At 38.7% G+C, this 18,314-nt stretch overlaps 1 pseudogene across 1 annotated transcript; it reads left to right on the top strand.

Moving 5' to 3' along the window:
* Positions 1 to 1,969: 1,969 nt before the first annotated feature.
* On the top strand, positions 1,970 to 5,242 carry LOC100592559 (annotated as a pseudogene). The gene has a single exon (XR_121992.4). The product of XR_121992.4 is annotated as an AP-2 complex subunit beta pseudogene (transcript).
* The last annotated feature ends 13,072 nt before the right edge of the window (positions 5,243 to 18,314 follow it).

Here is an 18,314-nt window from a genome sequence, read left to right as displayed (position 1 = left end):
AAACTTCTTGGCAGAATAGGGGTATCAGGTCTTCCCTAAGAAAGCACAAATATACACCCCCTCAGTCACCTATCTAGGCCTAGCTCTTACCCCCTGAACCCAAGGGCTCACAACAGACCACATATTCCCTCCTCCAGTCCTTCCCGCCTCCACAAACTAAGCAAGAAATTCTCTCTTTTCCAGGATTAGCGAGATATTTTAGGCTCTGGGTTTTCTCCTTCACTCTACTTACCAAACCGTTGTACCAAGCTACTAAAGGCCCTCTCCACGAGCCTTTAAAACCTGCACAGCCTATTACTCAACCTTTCCATCTACTCCAAAAGGCTCTCATCTCAGCCCCCGTCCTCACTCTCCCAGACTTCACCAAACCTTTCTCCCTCTATAGCGATGAACGGCGTGGAGTTGCAATACGTGTTCTAACCCTGTCTAAGGGACCCATGCCCCCCAGATTTCTGCCTACCTCCCTAAACAGCTTGAGGCCACAGTTCTCGGATGGCCTGCCTGCCTCTGAGCATTGGTGGCAGCTGCTGTCCTCACTCTTAAAAGCCTAAAACTATCTCTTCATGCCAACCTAACAGTTTATTCAACCCATAACATCAAAAACATGTTAGCTCACCGCAGTGTACTAAGTCTTTTCTCTGCCCCATGGCTCCTCCAACTGTATGCTCTATTCACAGAAACTCCCCACATCACCATGCTAACCACCTCCCATCTAAACTTGGCCACGCTCTTACCTGAAGCTACAACCGCCGAAGACTCTTCTTCACACTCTTCTGTGTGAATACTGTTCCAACCTTTCTTATACCTTTTCCAAACCTAACAGAAAAATCCCTTCCAGATGCACCCTTTACTTGGTTTGTAGACGGCAGCTCCTTCCTACATCAAGGACACCGACGTGCTGGCTATGCTATAGTGTCACCCCCCAACACTGTTGAAGCCAATCTGCTCCTCCTAGGCACCACCTCCCAAAAGGCTGAACTCATTGCCGTCACTCGAGCTCTCACTCTAGCATCCGGAAAACAGATCAATATATTCAAATTCTTGTTATGCGTTCAATGTAGTGCACTCACGTTCATCCATCTGGAAAGAACGGGGTTTCCTAACTGCAAACAATACTCCTGTCATAAGTGGCTCTCTCATCAGCAAGCTCCTTCAAGCTGCCAGCCTCCCACAGAAAGTTGCCATCATTCATTGCAGGGGCCACCAAACCCCAGACAATCAGCTGGAAATGCGCTAGCAGATCAGGTAGCCAAACAAGTAGCCCTACTACCCTTGCAAGGCCAGTTGCTGTCCCTGTCCTTGTTCTCTCCTCTTTACTCCTCAGAAGAAAAAGAAGACTTCCGAGCCCAAAACCTTCAAAAGCAAGGACCATGTTATGTGAAGGAAGGGTGCTTAGTTCTTCCTCACTCTCAAAGCCTTTCTCACCTCCAAAGCCTCCACAACTCTTTCCATGTTGGTTACCAACCTCCTGCAACTTCTCCACCCTATTCTCTCTTGTCATCACCTTTCCAGCCATGTTCAAGAAATTATCCAGTTCTGCTCTATCTGCCACTCAGTGTAACTTCAGGGCTCCCTCCAGCCTCTGCCTTTTCCTACCCACCAAGCCCAGGGCCAGGTACCTGGGGAAGATTGGCAAGTAGACTCACTCATATGCCACATGATAAATGGCTCCACTATCTTCTAGTCCTTGTCTGTACTTTCTCTGGGTTGGTAGAAGTGTTCTCAACAACTTTAGAAGGTGCAAATATCATCACACAAACTCATCATGCATACAATTCCCCGTTTCAGACTCCCAACATTCATCCAGTCCGATAACGGTCCTGCCTTCATCAGCCAAATTACCCAAGGCATCTCTACATCCTTAAGAATAAAGTAAGTTCTCCACACACCCTACAGGCCTCAATCTTCAGGCAAAGTTGAAAAAATTAACTCTGTCCTTAAAGCCTAACTCTAATCGTGACAGGCAAGAAACCATTACACCACCACCCGGGTTGTGCTCTCCGGCTCCCTCTGCCACCCCCACCCTCGCCTTCGCCTCCACCTCCGATCCAAAGTCATGACTGATTCCAGGTATTTCACAACCAATAAAAAAGGAGAAATATTTGAACTAAAAGCTGAACTCAACAATGAAAAGAATGAAAAGAGAAAGGAGGCTGTGAAGAAAGTGATTGCTGCTATGACCGTGGGGAAGGATGTTAGTTCTCTCTTTCCAGACGTAGTGAACTGTATGCAGACTGACAATCTGGAACTAAAGAAGCTTGTGTGTCTCTACTTGATGAACTATGCCAAGAGTCAGCCAGACATGGCCATCATGGCTGTAAACAGCTTTGTGAAGGATTGCGAAGATCCTAATACTTTGATTCGAGCCTCGGCAGTCAGAACCATGGGGTGCATCCGGGTAGACAAAATTACAGAGTATCTCTGTGAGCCGCTCCGCAAGTGCTTGAAGGATGAGGATCCCTATGTTAGGAAAACAGCAGCAGTCTGTGTGGCAAAACTGCATGATATCAATGCCCAAATGGTGGAAGATCAGGGATTTCTGCATTCTCTACGGGATCTCATAGCAGATTCAAATCCAATGGTGGTGGCTAAGGCTGTAGCGGCATTATCTGAAATCAGTGAGTCTCACCCAAACAGCAACTTACTTGATCTGAACCCACAGAACATTAGTAAGCTGCTGACAGCCCTGAATGAATGCACTGAATGGGGCCAGATTTTCATCCTGGACTGCCTGTCTAATTATAACCCTAAAGATGATCAGGAGGCTCAGAGCATCTCTGAGCGGGTAACTCCCTGGCTATCCCATGCCAACTCAGCAGTGGTGCTTTCAGAGGTAAAAGTCCTAATGAAGTTTCTAGAATTGTTACCTAAGGATTCTGACTACTACAATATGCTGCTGAAGAAGTTAGCCCCTCCACTTGTCACTTTGCTGTCTGGGGAGCCAGAAGTGCAGTATGTCGCCCTGAGGAACATCAACTTAATTGTCCAGAAAAGGCCTGAAATCTTGAAGCAGGAAATCAAAGTCTTCTTTGTGAAGTACAGTGATCCCATCTATGTTAAACTAGAGAAGTTGGACACCATGATTCGTTTGGCATCTCAAGCCAACATTGCTCAGGTTCTGGCAGAACTGAAGGAATATGCCACAGAGGTGGATGTTGACTTTGTTCAAAAAGCTGTGCGGGCCATTGAACGGTGTGCCATCAAGGTGGAGCAATCTGCAGAGCGCTGTGTAAGCACATTGCTTGATCTAATCCAGACCAAAGTGAATTATGTGGTCCAAGAAGTGATTGTTGTCATCAGATCTTCCGCAAATACCCCAACAAGTATGAAAGTATCATTGCCATTCTATGTGAGAACTTAGACTCGCTGGATGAGCCAGATGCTCGAGCAGCTATGATTTGGATTGTGGGAGAATATGCTGAAAGAATTGACAATGTAGATGAGTTACTAGAAAGCTTCCTGGAGGGTTTTCACAATGAAAGCGCCCAGGTGCAGCTCACTCTGCTTACTGCCATAGTGAAGCTATTTCTTAAGAAACCATCAGAAACACAAGAGCTAGTCCAGCAGGTCTTGAGTTTGGCAACACAGGATTCTGATAATCCTGACCTTTGAGACCGGGGCTATATTTATTGGCGCCTTCTCTCAACTGACCCTGTCACAGCTAAAGAAGTAGTCTTGTCTGAGAAGCCACTGATCTCTGAGGAGACGGACCTTATTGAGCCAACTCTGCTGGATGAGCTAATCTGCCACATTGGTTCTTTGGCCTCTGTGTATCATAAGCCTCCCAATGCTTTTGTGGAAGGAAGTCATGGAATTCATCGTAAACACTTGCCAATTCATCATGGGAGCACTGATGCAGGTGACAGCCCTGTTGGCACTAGCACTGCAACAAACTTGGAACAGCCTCAGGTTATCCCCTCTCAAGGTGATCTTCTAGGGGATCTTTTAAACCTTGACCTCGGTCCCCCAGTCAATGTGCCACAGGTGTCCTCCATGCGGATGGGAGCAGTGGATCTCCTAGGAGGAGGACTAGATAGTCTAGTGGGACAGTCCTTCATCCCGTCATCAGTGCCTGCAACCTTTGCTCCTTCACCTACACCTGCTGTGGTCAGCAGTGGACTGAATGACCTGTTTGAACTCTCCACAGGGATAGGCATGGCACCTGGTGGATATGTGGCTTCTAAGGCTGTCTGGCTACCTGCAGTAAAGGCTAAAGGCTTGGAGATTTCAGGAACATTTACTCACCGCCAAGGGCACATCTATATGGAAATGAACTTCACCAATAAAGCTCTGCAGCATATGACAGATTTTGCAATCCAGTTTAACAAAAATAGCTTTGGGGTCATCCCCAGCACTCCTCTGGCCATCCATACACCACTGATGCCAAACCAAAGCATTGATATCTCCCTGCCTCTCAATACCCTGGGCCCAGTCATGAAGATGAAACCTCTGAATAACCTCCAGGTGGCTGTGAAAAACAATATTGATGTCTTCTACTTCAGCTGCCTCGTCCCACTCAATGTGCTTTTTGTAGAAGATGGCAAAATGGAGCGCCAGGTCTTCCTTGCAACATGGAAGGACATTCCCAATGAAAATGAACTTCAGTTTCAGATTAAGGAATGTCATTTAAATGCTGACACTGTTTCCAGCAAGTTGCAAAACAACAATGTTTATACTATTGCCAAGAGGAATGTGGAAGGGCAGAACAAGTTGTACCAATCCCTGAAGCTCACTAATGGCATTTGGATTTTGACTGAACTATGTATCCAGCCAGGAAACCCCAATTACACGCTGTCACTGAAGTGTAGAGCTCCTGAGGTCTCTCAATACATCTATCAGGTCTACGACAGCATTTTGAAAAACTAACAAGACTGGTCCAGTACCCTTCAATCATGCCGTGATCGGTGCAAGTCAAGAACTCTTAACTGGAAGAAATTGTATTGCTGTGTAGAATCTGAACACACTAAGGCCACCTAGCAAGGTAGTAACTAGTCTAACCTGTGCTAACATTAGGGCACCACCTGTTGGATAGTTTTAGCTTCCTGTGAACATTTGTAACCACTGCTTCAGTCACCTCCCACCTCTTGCCACCTGCTGCTGCTATCTGTCCTTACTTGTGGGCTCCTCCATGCTGTACCAATGGCTGGCTTTTTCTACACTCTCTTTTGAGTGTAGTTTGGTGTTTTGTAATTGAGAGCTCATTTCAAAAGCAGAAAAAGACAACAAATATTAAAGCAAGGAAAAGTGTCAAAAAAAAAAAAAACAAAAAACGCCTAACACACCAAGCGGGCTCTAGAAACCCGCAAGTCATGGACAAAAAAATCTCCCTTTTGCCCTCATGAGACTTTGCACAACACCAAAACCAACCTCTTTTTCTTTTTGCTTTGTTTTTGTTTTGTTTTGTTTTTATTATACTTTAAGTTTTAGGGCACATGTGCACAACGTGCAGGTTAGTTACATACGTATCCATGTGCCATGTTGGTGTGCTGCATCCATTAACTCATCATTTAACATTAGGTATATCTCCTAATGCTATTCCTCCCCCCTCCCCCCACCCCACAACAGTCCCTGGTGTGTGATGTTCCCCTTCCTGTGTCCATGTGTTCTCATTGTTCAATTCCCTCCTATGAGTGAGAACATGTGGTGTTTGGTTTTTTGTTCTTGTGATAGTTTGCTGAGAATGATGGTTTCCAGCTTCATCCATGTCCCTCCAAAGACATGAACTCATCATTTTTTATGGCTGCATAGTATTCCATGGTGTATATGTGCACATTGTCTTAATCTAGTCTATCATTGTTGGACATTTGGGTTGGTTCCAAGTCTTTGCAATTGTGAATAGTGCCACAATAAACATACGTCTGCATGTATCTCTATAGCAGCATGATTTATAATCCTTTGGGTATATACCCAGTAATGGGATGGCTGGGTCAAATGGTATTTCTAGTTCTGGATCCCTGAGGAATCGCCACACTGACTTCCACAATGGTTGAACTTGTTTACAGTCCCACCAGCAGTGTAAAAGTGTTCCTATATCTCCACATCCTCTCCGGCACCTTTTGTTTCCTGACTTTTTAATGATAGCCATTCTAACTGTTGTGAGATGGTATCTGATCGTGGTTTTGATTTGCATTTCTCTGATGGCCAGTGATGATGGGCATTTTTTCATGTGTCTTTTGGCTGCATAAATGTCTTCTTTTGAGAAGTGTCTGTTCATGTCCTTTGCCCACTTTTTGATGGGGTTGTTTGTTTTTTTTTTTTTTTGTAAATTTGTTTGAGTTCATTGTAGATTCTGGATATTAGCCCTTTGTCAGATGAGTAGATTGCAAAAATTTCTCCCATTCTGTAGGTTGCCTGTTGATTCTGATGGTAGTTTCTTTTGCTGTGTGGAAGATCTTGAGTTTAATTAGATCCCATTTGTCAATTTTGGCTTTTGTTACCATTGCTTTTGGTGTTTTAGACATGAAATCCTTGTCCATGCCTATGTCCTGAATGGTATTGCCTAGGTTTTCTTCTAGGGTTTTTATGGTTTTAGGTCTGACATTTAAGTCTTTAATCCATCTTGAATTAATTTTTGTAGAAGGTGTAAGGAAAGGATCCAGTTTCAGTTTTCTACATATGGCTAGCCAGTTTTCCCAGCACCATTTATTAAACAGGGAATCATTTCCCTATTTGTTGTTTTTGTTAGGTTTGTCAAAGTTCACATGGTTGTAGATATACAGCATTGTTTCTGAGGGCTCCAGCTTTGTTCTTTTGGCTTAGGATTGACTTGGCGATGCGGGCTCTTTTTTGGTTCTCTATGAACTTTAAAGTAGCTTTTTCCAATTCTGTGAAGAAAGTCCTTGGTATCCTGATAGGGATGGCATTGAATCTATAAATTACCTTAGGCAGTATGACCATTTTCATGATATTGATTCTTCCTACCCATGAGCATGGAATATTCTTCCATTTGTTTGTATCCTCTTTTATTTCATTGAGCAGCAGTTTGTAGTTCTCCTTGAAGAGGTCCTTCACGTCCTTTGTAATTTGGATTCCTAGGTAGTTTATTCTCTTTGAAGCAATTGTGAATGGGAGTTCACTCATGATTTGGCTCTCTGTTTGCCTGTTATTGGTGTATAAGAATGCTTGTGATTTTTGCACATTTATTTTGTATCCTGAGACTTTGCTGAAGTTGCCTATCAGTTTAACGAGATTTTGGGCTGAGATGATGGGGTTTTCTAGATATACAATCATGTCATCTGCAAACTGGGATAATTTGACTTCCTCTTTTCCTAATTGAATACCCTTTATTTCCTTCTCCTGCCCGATTGCCCTGGCCAGAACTTCCAACACTGTGTTGAATAGGAGTGGTGAGAGAGGGCATCCCTGTCTTGTGCCAGTTTTCAAAGGGAATGCTCAGTTTTTGCCCATTCAGTATGATATTGCCTCTGGGTTGCTCATAGATAGCTCACATTATTTTGAGATACGTCCCATCAATACCTAATTTATTGAGAGTTTTTAGTATGAAGGGTTGTTGAATTTTGTCAAAGGCCTTTTCTGCATCTATTGAGATAATCATGTGGTTTTTGTCTTTGGTTCTGTTTATATGCTGGATTAAGTTTATTGATTTGCATAGGTTGAACCAGCCTTGCATCCCAGGGATGAAGCCCACTTGGTCATGGTGGATAAGCTTTTTGATTTGCTGCTGGATTTGGTTTGCCAGTATTTTATTGAGGGTTTCTGCATTGATGTTCATCGGGGATATTGTTCTAAATTCTCTTTTTTTGTTGTGTCTCTGCCAGGCTTTGTTACCAGGAGATGCTGGCCTCATAAAATGAGCTAGGGAGGATTCCCTCTTTTTCTTTTGATTGCAATAGTTTCAGAAGGAATGGTACCAGCTCCTCCTTGTACCTCTGGTAGAATTCGGCTGTGAAACCGTCTGGTCCTGGACTTTTTTTTGGTTGGTAAGCTATTAATTATTGCCTCAATTTCAGAGCCTTTTATTGGTCTATTCAGAGATTCAACTTCTTCCTGGTTTAGTCTTGGGAGGGTGTATGTGTCGAGGAATTTATCCATTTCTTCTAGATTTTCTAGTTTTATTGCATAGAGCTGTTTATAGTATTATCTGATGGTAGTTTGTATTTCTATGGGATCAATGGTGATATCCCCTTTATCATTTTTTATTGCATCTATTTGATTCTTGTCTCTTTTCTTGTCTATTAGTCTTGCTAGCGGTCTATCAATTTTGTTGATCTTTTCAAAAAACCAGTTCCTGGATTTATTGATTTTTTGAAGGTTTTTTGTGTCTCTATTTCCTTCAGTTCTGCTCTGATCTTAGTTATTTCTTGCCTTCTGCTAGTTTTTGAATGTGTTTGCTCTTGCTTCTCTAGTTCTTTTAATTGTGATGTTAGGGTGTCAATTTTAGATCTTTCCTGCTTCCTCTTGTGGGCATTTAGTGCTATATATTTCCTTCTACACACTGCTTTGAATGTGTTGCAGAGATTCTGGTTTGTTGTATCTTTGTTCTTGTTGGTTTCAAAGAACATCTTTATTTCTACCTTCAATTGTTTATGTGCCCAGTAGTCATTCCGGAGCAGGTTGTCCAGTTTCCATGTAGTTGCATGGTTTTGAGTGAGTTTCTTAATCCAGAGTTTTAGTTTGATTGCACTGTGGTCTGAGAGACAGTTTATTATAATTTCTATTCTTTTATGTTTGCTGAGGAGTGCTTTACTTCCAACTATGTGGTCAATTTTGGAATAGGTGTGGTGTGGTGCTGAAAAGAACGTGTGTTCTGTTGATTTGGGGTGGAGAGTTCTGTAGATGTCTATCAGGTCACCTTGGTGCAGAACTGAGTTCAGTTTCTGGATATCTTTGTTAACTTTCTGTCTCATTGATCTGTCTAATGTTGACAGTGGAGTGTTAAAGTCTCCCATTATTATTGTGTGGGAGTCTAAGTCTCTTTGTGAGTCTCTAAGGACTTACTTTATCAATCTGGGTGCTCCTGTATTGGGTGCATATATATTTAGGATAGTTAGCTCTTCTTGTTGAGTCGTTCCCTTTACCATTATGTAATGGCCTTCTTTGTCTCTTTTGATCTTTGTTGGTTTAAAGTCTGTTTTATCAGAGACTAGGATTGCAACCCCTGCCTTTTTTGTTTTCCATTTGCTTGGCAGATCTTCCTCCATCCCTTTATTTTGAGCCTATGTGTGTCTCTGCACGTGAGATGGGTTTCCTGAATACAGCACACTGATGGATCTTGACTCTTGATCCAATTTGCCAGTCTGTGTCTTTTAATTGGAGCATTTAGCCCATTTACATTTAAGGTTAATATTGTTATGTGTGAATTTGATCCTGTCATTATGATGTTAGCTGGTTATTTTGCTCATTATTTGATGCAGGTTCTTCCTAGCAGCAATGGCCTTTACAATTTGGCATGTTTTGCAGTGGCTGGTACCGGTTGTTCCTTTCCATGTTTACTGCCTCCTTCAGGAGTTCTTTTAGGTCAGGCCTGGTGGTGACAAAATCTTCCAGCACTTGCTTGTCTGTAAAGTATTTTATTTCTCCTTCACTTATGAAGCTTAGTTTGGCAGGATATCAAATTCTGGGTTGGAAATTCTTTTCTTTAAGAATGTTGAATATTGGCCCCCACTCTCTTCTGGCTTGTAGAGTTTCTGCCGAGAGATCCACTGTTAGTCTGATGGGCTTCTTTTTGTGGGTAACCCGACCTTTCTCTCTGGCTGCCCTTAACATTTTTTCTTTCATTTCAACTTTGATGAATCTGGCAATTATGTGTCTTGGAGTTGCTCTTCTTGAGGAGTATCTTTGTGGCATTCTCTGTATTTCCTGAATTTGAATATTGGCCTGCCTTGCTAGATTGGGGAAGTTCTCATGGATAATATCCTGCAGTGTTTTCCAAGTTAGTTCCATTCTCCCCATCACTTTTAGGTACACCAATCAGATGTAGATTTGGTCTTTTCACATAGTCCCATATTTCTTGGAGGCTTTGTTTGTTTCTTTTTATTGTTTCTTCTCTTAACTTCTCTTCTCACTTCATTTCATTCATTTGATCTTCCATCACTGATACCCTTTCTTCCAGTTGATGGAATTGGCTACTGAGGCTTGTGCATTCATCATGGAGTCTCATGCTGTGGTTTTCAGCTCCATCAAGTCCTTTAAGGACTTCTCTGCATTGGTTGCTCTAGTTAGCTATTCATCTAATTTTTTTTCAAGGTTTTTAACTTCTTTGTCATGGGTTTGAATTTCCTCATTTAGCTTGGGGTAGTTTGATCGTCTGAAGCCTTCTTCTCTCAACTTGTCAAAGTCATTCTCCATCCAGCTTTGTTCCATTGCTTGTGAGTAGCTGCATTCCTTTGGAGGAGGAGAGGTGCTCTGATTTTTAGAATTTCCAGTTTTCCTTCTCTGTTTTTACCCCATCTTTGTGGTTTTATCTACCTTTGGTTTTGATGATGGTGATGTACAGATGATGTTTTGGTGTGGATGTTCTTTCTATTGTTCTAACAGTCAGGACCCTCAGCTGCAGGTCTGTTGGAGTTTGTTGGAGGTCCACTCCAGACCCTGTTTGCCTGGGTATCAGCCGTGGAGGCTGCAGAACGGTGGATATTAGTGAACAGCAAATGTGGCTGCCTGATCGTTCCTCTCGAAGTTTTGTCTCAGAGGAGTACCCAGCCGTGTGAGGTGTCAGTCTGCCCCTGCTGGGGGATGCCTCCCATTTAGGCTACTCAGTTGTCAGGGACCCACTGGAGGAGGCAGTCTGTCCTTTCTCAGATCTGCAGCTGCGTGCTGGGAGAATCAGTGCTCTCTTCAAGGCTGTCAGACAGGGACGTTTAAGTCTGCAGAGGTTTCTGCTTCCTTTTGTTTGGCTATGCTCTGTCCCCAGAGGTGGAGTCTACAGAGGCAAGCAGGCATCCTGGAGCTGCAGTGGATCCACCCAGTTTGAGCATCCTGGCTGCTTTGTTTACCTACTCAAGCCTCAGCAATGGTAGGCAGCCCTCTTCCAGCCTCACTGCCACCTTGCAGTTTGATCTCAGACTGCTGTGCTAGGTATGAGCGAGGCTTCATGGGCATAGGACCCTCCAAGCCAGGTGCAGGATATAATCTCCTGGTGTGCCATTTGCTAAGACTGTTGGAAAAGCACAGTGTTATGTTGACAGTGACCTGATTTTCCAGGTGCCATCTGTTACCCCTTTCTTTGATTAGGAAAGGGAATTCCCTGACCCCTTGCACTTCCTGGGTGAGGCAATGCCTCGCCCTGCTTTGGTTCATGCTCGGTGCACTGCACCCACTGTCCTGCATGCAGTGTCTGATACTCCCCAGTGAGATGAACCCAGTACCTCAGTTGGAAATGCAGAAATTACCCATCTTCTGCATCGCTCATGCTGGGAGCTGTAGACTGGAGCTGTTCCTATTTGGCCATCTTGGATCCATCTCCTCTCTAATTATTAATATTTCTTTTCCTATAGTAATTTTGGTTTTGGTTTGTTCTTGTTTTTCTAGTTCTTTGAGATAGGTCATTATATTTTTTATTTGAAACCTTTCTACTTTTTTCATGTAGGCATTTCTTGTTCTAAACTTGTCTCTTAATAGTGCTTCTGTTGAATCTCATAGATTTTGCTACTGCATGATGTCATTTTTCTTTGTTTTAAGCAATTTCAAAATTGTTTCTTTTTTACCTATTGGTTATAAGGAATATGTTGTTAAATTTTCATGGATTTTTCTAGTTTTGTCTTGTCATTGATTTTATAATTTATTTCATTGTATTCAGATAAAATAATTAGTAAAATTTTTATTTTAAAAAATTTGTTGAGACTTGCTTAATGTCATCATATATGGTTAATTCTGGGGATGTTGTATCTGCAGTAAAAAGAATCTTACATTCTGCTGCTGTTGGTTAAAATGTTCTGTAAATGTCAACTACTTCGATTTGGTCTATGGTACAGTTTAAATCTCATGTTGATTTTTTGTCTAAATATCTGTCCAATGCTGAAAAGGTGGTGGTGACATCCTCAACTATTATTGGACTTAGGTCTATCTCTCCTTTCGGGTATAATAATATTTGCTTAAATATCTCAATGGTTCATGGTAGTTTGCATATATATTTACATTTTTGTCTTTTTGAACAATTGATTCATTTATTATCATATTAAGTCTTTCTTTTTCTCTCCTTAAAGTTTTGGCTTAAAGTGTTTTGCTGATGTAAGTGTAGTTACTTCTGTTTGATTTGGGTTTCTGTTTGCATAGCATATCTATTTCATCTTTTCAACTGCAGTTTATGTGTAACTTTATGGGTGAGATGAGTATCTTTTAGGCTGTTTATAGTTCAGTCTTGTTTTTAATCCATTAGTCTATGTTTGGAGTTGTGTAATCTAATCCACTTATTTTCAAGATATTTATTTATTTATAGGTAAAGGCTTATCCTTTTATTTTTTCTCTTTATTTTGTATATCTCTTATTCCTTAATTTTTCTCTTATTACTTACTTTGACAGTTTTATAGTTTTCTATACTGATAAAGTTTGATTATTTTTTCTTTCTCCTTTGTCTATTGACTCTATGAGTGAGTTATATAATTTTGTGTGTTTTTATGAAGTGGATTATCATCTTTTCACCTTCAGATGTTAGACTTTCTCAAATATTTCTTTTAAGGCTGGTTTAATGATAATAAATTCTTTAAGTTTTTGCTTGTTTGAGGAATACTTTATTCCTCTGTCTCTGACTTTTTTGTAGGATCAAAGTTTGCTTTATATAATATTCTTCATTGACATGATTATAAAACAAATTTTATCACTTAGCATATATCATCCTATCCTTTCCTGGCCTATAAGTTAATACTGAGAAATCCACTATGAGCTGAATGGAGATTCCCTTATAGATGATGTGTCAGCTTTCTTCTGCCATTTTTAGAATACCTGCTTTGCATTTGACTTGATAATTTGACTATATGTGCATCAGTGAAGACCTTTTTGGATTGAAGTAACTTGGTGGAACTTTCAGCTTCTTGGATCTAGATGTTCATAATTTGTTAAAAACTTAAGAAGTTTTCTGCTATTATTTCATTGAATATAATTTCCATGCTGTTTATCTTCTCATTCTAGAATTCTCATAATGTTATTTTTTTCTTTTTTACTTGGTGATGTTGCATAAATTCTGTAGGATTACTTTATTCTTTTTCTTCTTTCTTGTCTGTGTGAGTCATTTCAAAAACATGGTAATAGTTGGAAATTATTTCCTCTGCTTTGTCTCTTATGTTCTCGAAGCACTAAATAGTATATTTTTTTAAAATTTTGTTCATTGCATTAAAGTATTTTATATTTTTGTGGGTACATAGTTGGTGAATATGTTTATGGGGTACATGAGATATTTTGATCCAAGCATATTCTAGTGAAAAATTTTTACAACTAACAAATTCAATAAAGTTGCAGAATATAAAATTAACACACAAAATCAATAACATTTCTATTTACCTACAATAAGCAGCTGCAAAATAAATCAAAAAAGTCAAAAATAGTCACAAATAAAATTGAACATCTAGGAATTAATCAAAGAACTGAAGGAGCTCTATAATGAAAACTACAAAACACTGATGTAAGAAATTAAAGAGAATACCAAGAAATGAAAAAATATTCCAAGTTCGTCGATTAGATGAATAAATATTGTTAAAATTTCTATGTAAAGCAAAACAATCTACTGATGCAATAAAATCCTGAAAATACCAATTACATTCTTCACAGAAATAGAAAAAAAATCTCAAAATGTATATGAAACCACAAAAGACCCAAATAGTCAAAGGTATCCTAAGCAAAAGAAACCAACCTGGAGGAGTCACATTACCTGACTTCATATTACACTATGCAGCTATAGTAACCAAACCAGCATGGTACTGGCATAAAAACAGACAGAGTGCTCAATGAAACAGAATAGAGAACCCAGAAAACAATCTACACACCTGCAGTGAACTCATTTTCATCAAAGTTGCCATTAACATATACAGAAAAAAGACAGTCTCTTTAATAAATGGTGCTGGGAAAACAGAATGTCTATATGCAGAAGAATGAAACTAGATCCCTAGCTCTAGCCATATACAAAAATCAAATAAAAGTGGTTTAAAGACATATCTCAGACCTCAAATTATTAACTACTACAAGAAAACATTAAAGAAAATCTCCAGGATGTTTTTCTGTGCCAAAATTTCTTGGGTTATACCCCGTAATCACAGGCAATCAAAGCAAAAATGGACAAATGAGATCACATCAAGTTAAACAGCTTCTGTACAGCAAAGGAAACAATCAACAAGTGAACAGACAGTCCACAGAATGGGAAAAATATTTACAAACTATCCATCTGACAAGGGATTAATAACCGGAATATATAAGAGGCTCAAACCCTCTATAGGAAAAGATAAAAAAATGGACAAAAAATTTGAGTAGAGATGTTTCTCAAAAGTAAACAGAAAAATGGCAAACAGACATGTGAAAAGATGCTCAATATCACTGATCATCAGAGAAAGTCAAATCACAACTACAATGAGACATCTTCTCACCCCATTTAAAATAGCTTATACCCGAAAGACAGACAATAATAAATGCTGATGAGGATGTGGAAAAAAAGGAACCCTATACACTTTTAGTGGGAGTGAAAATTAGTATGACCACTATGGAGAACAGTTGATGGTTCCTCAAAAACATGAAAAATACAGCTACTATATGATCCAGCAATCTCATTGCTAGATATATACCCAAAAGAAATAAATCATTATGTCAAAGAGATACCTGCACTCCCATGTTTGTTGCACTATTTACAATAGCTAAGATTTGGAATTAGCCTGAATGTTCATCAGCAAATGAATGAATAAAGAACATGTGTTGCATAGACACAGTGGAGTACCATTCAGCCATGAAAAAGAATGAGATCCATTCATTTTCAACAACATGGATGGAACTGGAGCTCATTGTGCTAAGCGAAATAAGCCAGGCACAGAAAGACAAACATGGTATGTTATCACTTATTTGTGGGATCTAAAATTTAATTAAACTAATGAACATAGAAAGTAGAAGGCTGATTACTTGAGCCTGGGAAGGGTACTCGGGGTATGGGGGTAAGCAGGGATGTGTAACAGGTACATAAAAAGGAATGAATGAGACATACGATTTGATCACACAACAGGGTGACTATAGTCAATAATAACTTCATTGTACATTTTTAAATAACTAAAATAGTGTAACTATGTTGTGCATAACACAAAGTAAAAATGCTTGAGGGGATAGATACTCCATTCTCCATAATATGCTTATTTCCAATTGTATCCCTGTATCAAAGTATCTCAGGTACCCCACAAATATATACATTTACTCTGTACCCACAAAAATTTTTAAAAATTGAAAATTTAAAAATTTGAAAGATACACTTAATGGAAAAACAAGCAATTTGTGATACAATTATTTTATGTAATAAACAATTAGGGGACAGGTTTCAAAACTATTGACTTGGCTTTAGTAACAACAGTAAGTATTAGCAATTATCATGATTGTACTATTAGTCATTCTTTCACTTGTCCTACTTCTCTACCAACTCTTTTCCATTTCCTGGTGGCACTATTAATTTCCCTTAATGTACATGGAAAAATTATTAAAATATAAGGTTAGATTACTTTGAATTTTTATTAGTATTTCATCAATTTTTATCTCATGAGAAAGTTACCATATAGACCTTATATAATTTGCATTCAACATGGATATTATGTTTTAGCCATTGAATAAGATTTTAGTTGTATGTTGATGTTAATAAGAAGGTAAACAGAAATGATCTCCTAAGAGACTGTATAATAATGTTGCAAAGAATAATTGCTATCTGTATATGTCTTAAAAGTGTGATATTAATTTAAAACACATGAGATTCTTGTGTTCTCTCATAAGGAATATTCTATAGACTAAATAATTGTTATTATGAACTAAGGGCACTTTTCAGATACAAGTGGTAGAATTATTTGGTTTTTATTATGCAAGCACTTTTCATTTTTTTCTTGGATTCTCTGAGATGCAGGTATGATGTTGAGACATAAGTTGCCCCAGGGAGCTTTCCTGAGTTGTCCTGCAGGCTTGGCATAAGGTGGAAAAACACCTGTTCTTATAGGGCTAAAATGACCTTTTTTTTTGCTGTAACATGTAGATCTCTGGAATCTCAGGGATGAATGGTTTAAATGCGAAAGCAAGTAAACACTGGGTTTTGTTGCAAATATTTTGGGGGCACAATTTCTTTTTTTGTTGAAGAATGGTGTACATTTTTTAAGCTAGAATACTGGTGAAGAGCCCCAATCCTCACAATACATCATTAGCATTTCACCTTGCTCATCTGTTTGCAAAAACTTCTGCTTCTGCTTTTAAACAAGTCCACAGGATATCTGTCATCTATGACATTGCTAGAGAATGTAATGTTGATGTGCTAGATGACAATCAGTATCTGTTAAATGAGGAATGATATCTGAGGTGACCGGCATATGATAGGTAATTAATGTTATTGGAAATAACAAAAATAACAAAAATTGCAATATTAATATTTCTGGATCACTGACTTAATGCCAGAGACATTTTAAGTGTTTTACTTGCTTTAACTTTTTTCCACAATACAATATAAAGCTGATACTATTAATATTACTGCAAAAGTACACATAAATATCTCTATCAACATTCTGGTATATTTTTCTATCATTTGCTACCTGATTTTATGAAAAAATTTCTAAATTGTGTATTCTTTTTATTCTGACCCTCTGCAGTCGAATCCATTGAATATCTTGGAAACTTTTTAAAGGAAAGAAATATAATCAGATCTCTCCCTTTGTTAACTCTTTTTAGTAGCTTCCCAATGCCATAATAAATATTTCAAGACCCTAATAATTATTTGGCTCCAACTTGCCTCTTCAGAATCATCTGTTTCTTAGTATTCTTCTGCAAACTAAACTTGGGGACTAGAGGAACTGTCTTTACTACTTTACCTGCTTTTCCTTTTGTGTCTTCCTCTCCCCCTCATTCATCACCTATTTCTTCACACCTTTCAGTTCTCATCTTGATTATCCATGACTCCAGTATACTTTCTGTTATCCCAACTGGATATATCCTTGCTATTGTGGTACTGAAGATAATGCTTTTCACACATTTTATTACTTGCTTATATTTTATCTTTCAACATAGAATGTAAGGAATGTGGGGACAGAAACTATGTCTACTTTTCTTGTCTTCTTAAAATCCAAAGCAGTGGTTTGTGTGAAGCACGTTATAAGTATTCTTTGGTTGAATAACTAGTACTTTCTTATATGTTGCAAAATGAAGGCTTTAATTTAAACATTACTAGGTTCAGATAGTCTCTAGTAGTACTCTTCATTCTGTAGTAATAATGAAACTCATAATTGTGATGGTATAGAAATAGCAATCTTTAATTGGCATCTGGTTTACCCCACCCACTAAACATCTTTCTTTCACTTTAAGCAAAAACACTGAATGAAGAATATAGTATCATTCTCACCAAAAATTTGAAACAAACAAAACAAAACAAATAGATTTTTTTTTTTTTTTTACCTTTGGCAGGGATTTTGCAGGTTTGCCGTGAAGTTTTCCAACAAAGTGAACATTTCGTAAGTGTGGGTGAGGAAATTAAAGATTCCTGTAGTTTTGAAGAAACTTTGTTTCACTTTTCTCCATTATCTCAGATAATATAGTATTTCTTCATAATGAGAAAAAGGAAAACAAAGGCAGATGACACAAGATAATTGTTATGAGAATACAACTGATAATTATCTGAAAGGAGTTAGAATAATGTAGCCAAAGATATATAAATTGTCTATGCTTAGATAAAACAATATACATTGTAAACCGTAATTAAAATAAACCTTAGAGAATAAACATGCATTTGTTTACTCTATAAAGCAGCAATAGTAACAGATATAGAGTTAAACAAGTCTTTGAGTTCCATGATCAATGGATTCTACTGTACTCATAAAAACAATTTTCTAAGAAGTGCTCATTTTTTTTTCAAAAATTAAGCTAGTCCCTTGATCTTTTGTTCTTCAAGTGAACTGTTGAGTATTTTTGTGAGTATGGCTGAAATCTTTGTACCTACTACTGCTTTGGGTTCATGCTAAGGTCTTAATAATGTTAGATTTTAAGTAAACATATTGTCAAATAGCAGCTGAAGTTTTTTCAGAAATTATTGAAATAGAGACTTTTGTCTAACACGGATTTCACTCATATTGTTCTTAGTGAAGAGACACAGTTAAAAAAAAAACTATACAGAAGTAACTTGATGTTCACATTTCAACCAATGTTTGGCTTTA

This window comes from Nomascus leucogenys, chromosome 9 (assembly GCF_006542625.1).
Source record: "Nomascus leucogenys isolate Asia chromosome 9, Asia_NLE_v1, whole genome shotgun sequence".
Classification (NCBI taxonomy): domain Eukaryota; kingdom Metazoa; phylum Chordata; class Mammalia; order Primates; family Hylobatidae; genus Nomascus; species Nomascus leucogenys.
This window is presented reverse-complemented; position numbering and strand designations above follow the sequence as displayed.